This window comes from Papaver somniferum, chromosome 6 (genome assembly GCF_003573695.1).
Source record: "Papaver somniferum cultivar HN1 chromosome 6, ASM357369v1, whole genome shotgun sequence".
Lineage (NCBI taxonomy): Eukaryota > Viridiplantae > Streptophyta > Magnoliopsida > Ranunculales > Papaveraceae > Papaver > Papaver somniferum.
In genome coordinates, this window is record NC_039363.1 from 156517806 (window position 1) to 156526002 (window position 8197).

Consider the following 8197-nt stretch of genomic DNA (forward strand, 5'->3'; position numbering starts at 1 on the left):
AAGAATATAAGATGAACTTGGTTAAAGCGAAAGCTTATCAACACATATTTCGAGAAATATGTATGCGAGTTAAACTCAGCTTGAAATATCAAATGTGTATAATCAAATACTATATAGTAATACGACTTTTGTCTCAAGAAGGTTGATAGAGTAGAAATAAACTTTCTGAGTGACATATTAGTTTCAGTCTCCACATACCTTTTGTTGATGAAGTTCCACAAGCTCTCCTTAGTAGTTTTTCGTCTTCAATCGATGAACGCCGTGAAGTCTAAAGCTCAACTACACAATCTATCCTAGTCCGAGACATTACCATAAGTAGATTAGAAATCAAGACTTATAGTTTTGATCACTAAACTTGACAAACAAGCTTGATATAGCAACGCTAGTTCGACCGAGCAGTGCTCTAATAATCTCCCCCTTTGTCAATTTTAGTCACAAAACTATCAATACATATGAATTACAAATAGCTTCTCATCCAAATGCTTGATCTCATTGGTTCTTCAACATCACTCAAAATCTTCGTCAATTCCAAGTACTCCGTGATTCTAAATGTGTTCAACTCAGCATCATAGTTGTTGAAGATGTTAGAGCATTGCTCGATCGAACTCGCATGTGTTGCTATCTCAAGCATGTTTGTCAATGTTAGTGATCAAAACTATAAGTCTTTATTTGTAGTCTACTATATCTAAGTCTCAGACTAGGATAGAAAGTATAGTTGAGCTCAAGAACTCCATGGCGAATCATCATACAAGACGAAGAACTACTCAAGGAACCAGTGGAACTTCATCGACTAAAAGGTATGTGGAGACTTGAACTTATATATCACTCAAAAGTCTAACTACTCTATCTTCTATCTTGAGACAAAAGTCGTTTTGCTATATAGACTTTGATTATACACATTTGGTATTTCGAGCCGAGTTTATCTCGCCTATCTATTTCTCGAAATATGTGTTGGTAAGCTTTCGCTTTGGCCAAGTTCATCTTTACCTAGTGACGAAAGTCATGTTATGTTTCAATCACTTTGAAAATGGCTTTGACGAAAAATGGTTTGTGAATAACAACTATATAACGTCGTCCTCTAAGAATGTTTCAATGATTGAAATGAGAGTTTAGATTATATAACGATTGTTGGATATAAGCATTGTGTGGAAACAGATATATGTGTTTGTACCCAAAATTATTTTTAGGCATTAAACACGATTGATGATGATGATTGATGTGTAATTAGGGTTAAGTTACTAATGAAGAAAAATAAAGAAAACAGATTTAACGTGGTTCGTCGATTGATGCCTACATCCACGGATGAAATCCCCTTAGGGAGAGATATTTTATTAATAAGAATTACAACGTTTTTCTCCCCTTGTGAAAACCTAGCCTCCCCCTTTCTATAGTTGTACAAACTTGTTTATATAATAATTTGGAATACTCTAGAATGTTCTTCTATGGTTTCAGGAATAGACCGGTGCAAATGGGCCGTTGAAAATGGGTCAATAAACTGGACCAATATTCAGGCTTCCAGGCTTGAGACGACATATATTTTCCATCAATAGTGATATGGTTAGCCCGTATTGGTATCCAAATATTACAGTACAAACATCGCCCCTCTTAACCTCCAACATGTTGTGGGGTTAAGAAATTAATTCAAATCCTCTTGTCGCCCCCGTAGATTATGTGATGCTATAAACCATTCGCCCGGAAAGTAACAACAATATCTGGCTCGGAGTATGGTGGATAGCAGACACTTATAGGGTACTCAAGGCCGTTTCGGCAGTGGTATTGACCCTGGTGCCGTGTCTCTAACGCACGGATGCCCAAGGCTGTCTTGCTTATTGGGCCCTTCCAGCGCAGGTCCATTTAACTCACATAGATATATTCCTATATATTCCTATGTCCGGCTCGATCTGTGCCCGAGAAAAATCCCTAAAAATTTAGGTCTCATCGTTTCCTCTCGAATTACAGAAAAATAAAGGTATTCACTGATTTCACCAGATCTCCCGTTGTCAGAAAGGATATGAGCCACCGAGAGGAACCGGAACTATCGCACTGAAGCTCTGCTGCTGTTTTAAGGTATAAAAATCTCTTGGGAATTATGACTTGAATTCCGCTTATAATTGAATTCGGTAGTAGAAAAATGATCACTCCTCAGATAAAATGTGATGAGATCATAGGTAGCTCTGACTTACTGTTTCCTTTATCCATTAGTGGACCTTCATGTATAAGCTGACAAGAGGAAAACTTAAATAAGCCACCAAATTTTGACGCCCGAAAATCAATCAAGTTTAACCATTTCCACTAGCTCACAATTGACCCCGTAGAACTGTGAATCCACTTCCTTGTAACGTTAGATAACTTAACTTTCTTTTAATTGCAGTTGCCACTTGATTTTTCCATACACCAATTTGTAGGCGTACAAATTGATTTTATGTGTATGTGTACTGTACTTGCAGAAATGAGTTTTCATCTTCGGGTACTGATAGCGAACTCGTCCAACCTGGTGGCACTTTAAAGCGCATCTCAAATGCTGGTTGACCTGCTATCAGTGAAGAGAATGACTGATCCGTTAGGTAACTACAAGGTGGTAGTTAGTCTTCATCAACTGGCTTGTGGTCTTCAAACAGATTGATTTTTTTCTTGTGCGCTTTTTGATGCATGGGGAATCACAATACCTCAACTGCATCCATCGCTTTGGCTTGCGCTGGAAAGTACAAGGTTGCCCTTGCAAAATCTTCTCTTGTGAATGGTAAAATAGAAACTCAAGATTCCGGATCAAATTTACCGGACAGATTATTCGAATTTTCTCCTTCCAGTGAGTATGTTGAATGTAAACGAAGTCTTGCTCCCAACTAATGTTGTTCCTCTTAATTGAAGACCAGGGGTCACAACCACTGATTCAGACTCTAACAGCGATGAATGTAGCTTTCCTATGGTAAAAAATATCAACCTAGTGAACACCCATTGCAGTCAAGTGACTTCTTCTTCTAGCATAATGAGAATATCTCGGAATATATACAAGACGCGTCCAATCGGGGACAAGACTTTAGTCGTCAGTCGTTTTGAAACATGCCGACTTTTTTTGACTCTCATAGTCTGAAAAGGTCTCAGGTTTGTTGACTCTCCTACCGACTTTTTTTGTTCCTCCCCGGGAGAAAACTGAGAGTGAGAGCCCGAACGACTCCAAAATCGGTGATTGCTCAGAGAACCCCCTTGAGGATGAAACCCCAAGGGCGGTTCCTACTGTAGTGCCTGGCATTCCCTTCTCCATGGGTGATCGAGTTAGTGATGAAGTGTGTTGTCTAAATCTTGTCAATCTCATTTGGTGAAACTGAATTGCTTGATAAATGCAGATAAATCTCATTGTTTTCTCAACATGATGCTTTGAATGCTTCCGAAGTTAACGAAAACCAGAAAGGCGCAGATCCGTCGTCCACCACCAACAATGTTCCAGTTCCTCCAAATCCAGAGCTCACAAATACTCGAACAATGAAAGGACAGCCAAAAAAGAGGAAAACCACCGACTTTGTTTCTGCACCTCCCTCAGAAAGACAATACTGCACCGATGCGCAGGAAGGTCTGTTTACAAGCTCGGGCCATGGACTTAAAGGTAGTGGCTCTCACACGAGGTGACATGCGGAAGAGCACACTGTTGTTCATAGAGCTTTCTCCAATCATGTCTCCGCGTCCAACACCTCTAGCCTCTGGTCCTACATGCGATTTCTCGGACTTCCCTCGGCTCATGAAAAATATGACTGAGAACTTCAACAAGGTAAATCCCAAATCTTACTCCTCCATGGTCGCTCATTAGAAAATTAATACTTGAGTGCAGCGATAAAAACATCGAACATTCTCTTGTCCTTCATCCTTGCTGTCTGAAATTCTAAATGCTAAGGGTACTGGATACTTGAAAAACACTTCTCGGGTGGAGGAGCTATTACTGTTTGTTGGAATAACATACTGACCGGTTTTTCTGCATAACTTATCAACTGAACCTTCTTGTTGGTAATACTACAGGCTGTAATTGTCATTTGGTCCTCTTCCTTTGTCCTGTATTTTATTTGTTCAGTTATAGTATCAGAGGAAAGCTTCCACATATCGCCATTAATGGCAGATTTTTAGATCTGAAAATTTATGAACTCTTCTTTTCTTGTTTTTTGATCTCTTCTTTTCTCTATTATTCGTCATCATCATTAATCACTTCTGGTTAATCTTTCTTTGGCTCTAATGGCGAATTACGAATCAAGAATTTCACACATTCCTCTAAATCAAATCTCTGCTCTTCTTTCTTACAAACTCAAAGAGGATAATTTCCTCACCTGGAAATCTTTATTATTTCCTCTTCTCAAAAGATACAAGGTTCTTGGTTTTCTTGATGGATCTCTACAATGTCCACCTTATATAATTGTTAATATTCCAAATCCTGGCTATGTAGCGTGGCATGATGATGATACTACTCTTATTCTTTGGATTCAATCGTCTATTTCAGACGCAATTATTGCTTATGTTGCTGGTGTTGATTCTGCTATGGAACTTTGGGAAACAATTGAATCACGATTTTCTCAAAGTTCTCCTACACATTCTATTCAGCTGCGCGTGAAGCTACAATCTCTCAAACTTGGTTCAGGTACTGTTTCTACATTCCTTAGTCAAATCAAGAAAGTTACAGATGAGCTTTATGCTGCTGGATCTAGAATTGCTGATGATGAACTGGTTGTTATTATCTTGAATGGTCTGGATCAGATTATAGTTCTTTCTGTACTTCCATTAGAATTCGTTATCCTTCTGTTACTTCTAAGGAATTACACAATCTTCTCATGAGTGAAGAAATTATAGTTAACAACAAACATAAAGAGATATTATATGATGCTAATGGTAAAGCATTTGCTGCTAATGCTAAACCATATAACTTCTATGCAAGAGGAAGAGGTAGAGGTTTTAATCCATCTTATGCTCCTAGACCAAATTTTCAGTCTCAGTATTTTTCTCAACAACCAAGAGCACCATAATACTATGCTCTTAGAGGTTATTCTCATTTTCAGATATATCCAGTTCCAAACTTCACACCTAATATACCTGCAAGATCAAACATAGCTTCTACTTCCACCAATGAACCTACAACTGAGAAGTGTCAGATTTGCTAGGAAAAGGGACATCAAGCTCTTGAATGCAGGCATAGACTTAATTTCAGCTATCAGAATGTCAACACTCCACACAATCTTAGTGCTATGTTAGCTACTGCTAACATCATGGGAGAAAATCCATGGTATGCTGATTCAGGAGCTAATAATCACATCACCTATGATGAGTCTGAATTTACTACAACTACTGCTTTTGAAGGGTTCAAGCAGCTAATGGAGAAGGTATGCCAATAACTCATATTGGTTCTACAACTAAATCTACTGCTTCTTATGATTTTCATCTAAATAACATTATGCTGGTACCTAAATCATCACACAATTTACTATCAGTTCACAAGTTTACCTCTGATAACAATTGTTCTATCACTTTTGATTTAATTGGTTTCTCTGTTAAGGATCTCTCGTCTGGGAGGATCACTTTACAAGAGCCTCATAAGGATGGCTTATACCCAATGCATTTTCTACATCAACATAACTACAAAGCTCTATCCAGTCAAATACCTACAGCGGCTACCTGGCACAGAAGATTGGCTCATCCATCATTTCAAGTTCTGCAAAAAGTCTGTCAAAACACTTGCTTTATCATATATTACTAAATCTCCTCTATTTTGTAATGAATGTCAGTTAGGCAAGTCACACAAATTTCCTTTTACTTTGTCTTCACATCAAGCAAATTCTCCTTTAGAATTACTTCATATGGATTTGTGGGGTCCAAGTCCTGTAACATTCAACTCTGGATTCAAATATTATGTCAATATTGTGGATGATTTTTCAAGATTTTGCTGGATATTTCCTCTACATGATAAGACAGAATTCAGAACTATTTTCTTACATTTTAAAGCAATGGTTGAGAAATTACTTGACTGCTTTATAGTCACAATCAGAACAGATGGTGGTGGTGAGTTCTTAAATAATGAACTTAAGGATTTTTTATGCATTCATGGCATATGTCATGAAATTTCATGTCCTCACACTCTTGAGCAGAATGGAGTTACAGAGTCTAAGCATAGACACATTGTGGATATTGGAAGAACTTCTCATTCAATTAGGTTTGTCAGATTCCTTTTGGGTTGACTCTTTCAGTACTGCAAACTTTATTATCAATAGGTTACCAATCAGAAGACTCAACTTTATATCACCATTTGAGAAATTATTTGGGTTCAATCCTGACTACAATTTTCTTAGAACTTTTGGTTCATCCTGTTTTCCATGGCTAAGACCTTATGCTGCCAACAAATTACAACCTAGAAGTGTCCATTGTATCTTTATTGGCTACAGTTCAGTTCATAAAGGTTACAGATGTTTGTATCCAAATTCTGGTAAAGTTTACATCTCCAGACATGTTGTCTTCAATGAGAATCATTTTCCTTTAAAAGCTTCTTCACCATTGGACTCCACTATTAAAGCAGATATCTTTACTTCAACAACTTCTGCAACATATAAGTCTCCAACACTTTCTAAAGAAGTCTCTAATCTATAGACTAATGTTCCCTTTGAAGTTACTACAGTTCCAGTTTCTATAGTTCAGACTAATGCTACTTCTGACTCTACATCTGAAGTTCCTGTTGTTCCACATTCTTCTTCTGAAGTTTCTGCAGTATCATCCACTTCAGCTGCCTCTTTATTTAGTTCTTCAAAGCCTCCAAGTCCAATTTCTAACAATCATCAAATGGTGACAAGAGGTAAATCTGGTATTTTCAAACCAAAAGTTTTCAATACCAGGCATGCACTCTCTACTCAACTTAGTTCTTCTATTACTCCTTCAACTCCAACTTGCTTCTCAAAAGCAATTAAAATCCCACAATGGAAGAATTCTATGGAAGAGGAGAATATAGCTTTACAAGATGCAGGCACATGGAGTTTGGTTGCTCATGATCCATCATACAATGTTGTAGGCTGCAAATGGGTTTACAGAATCAAGCACAAAGCAGATGGTTCAATTGAAAAGTTTAAGTCCAGGCTTGTTGCAAAGAGTTTTCATCAGCAAGAAGGAATAGACTACACTGAAACCTTCTCAGATGTTGCTAAACCAACCACCATCAGGCTAGTTTTATCTTTAGCTGTTAATTTTGATTGGCCAATCAAACAATTGGATGCCAGCAATGCTTTCCTTCATGGAGACTTGGCAGAAGATATTTATATGCAACAACCTCTAGGATTTGTGGATAAGACAAGACCTAATCATGTTTGCAAGTTTCATAAATCCATTTATGGTCTTAAATAGGCACATAGGGCCTGGTATGAAAAATTGATGACTGTTTTGGTTTCTCACAATTTCAAGCCTTCTCTTGCAGATTCCTCACTTTTTGTTCAAAAATTGGGCACCAGAATCACTATCATTCTTGTGTATGTTGATGATATTCTTATCACAGGTAACTCCTCTACATATTGCAATGACTTCATAGCCACTTTACAGAAAGAATTTCCTATCAAAGACTTAGGTTTAGTTCACTATTTTCTGGGATTGCAAGTCAAGAGGAATCACAATCAGCTGCTTCTAAGTCAGACAAAGTATGCCTTGGACTTACTTGAAAGGTTTGACATGACTGGTGCTAAACCATGTAACACTCCTATCTCTCCTTCTTCTTCTTTATCTGCTACAGATGGTACTCCTCTTTCTGATCCTAGTCAGTACAGATCCTTAGTTGGAGCTCTCCAATATTTAACATGGACTAGACCTGAGATTAGATTTGTTGTTCATCAAGTTTGCTTACATATGCAGAATCCTACAGATACTCATTTAGTGTCAGCTAAGAGGATCTTAAGATACATTAAAGGTACTATTGATTCTGGTATTCTTCTCTCTAAAGGCTTATCGGGTATTCATGGATTCAGTGATGCTGAATGGGCTGGTTCAGTTGATACTAGAAGGTCCACAGGTGGTTACTGCATCTTTTTTTGCTCAAATCCTATATCATGGCCTAGCAAGAGACAAAATGGTGTTGCAAGAAGTTCTACAGAGGCTGAGTATAGGTCCTTAGCTAATACTGCAGCAGAGATAGTTTGGATTTGTCAACTACTGAAGGATTTACATCTTTTTCTTGCTACACCCCCTCTCATCTCTT

The 8197-nt window shown here is 37.8% G+C and overlaps 1 long non-coding RNA gene across 4 annotated transcripts; it reads left to right on the plus strand.

Annotated features, from left to right (window-relative positions):
- Positions 1-1922: 1922 nt before the first annotated feature.
- Positions 1923-5907, plus strand: LOC113289881. 4 transcript variants are annotated; one of them, XR_003331200.1, is made up of 4 exons: positions 1923-2067; positions 2448-4618; positions 5034-5354; positions 5528-5907. It is a non-coding gene; the product is annotated as an uncharacterized LOC113289881 (long non-coding RNA). The 4 variants fall into 4 exon arrangements; XR_003331199.1 differs by having other exon boundaries at positions 2448-3763; positions 4481-5354; XR_003331201.1 differs by having other exon boundaries at positions 2372-5354.
- The last annotated feature ends 2290 nt before the right edge of the window (positions 5908-8197 follow it).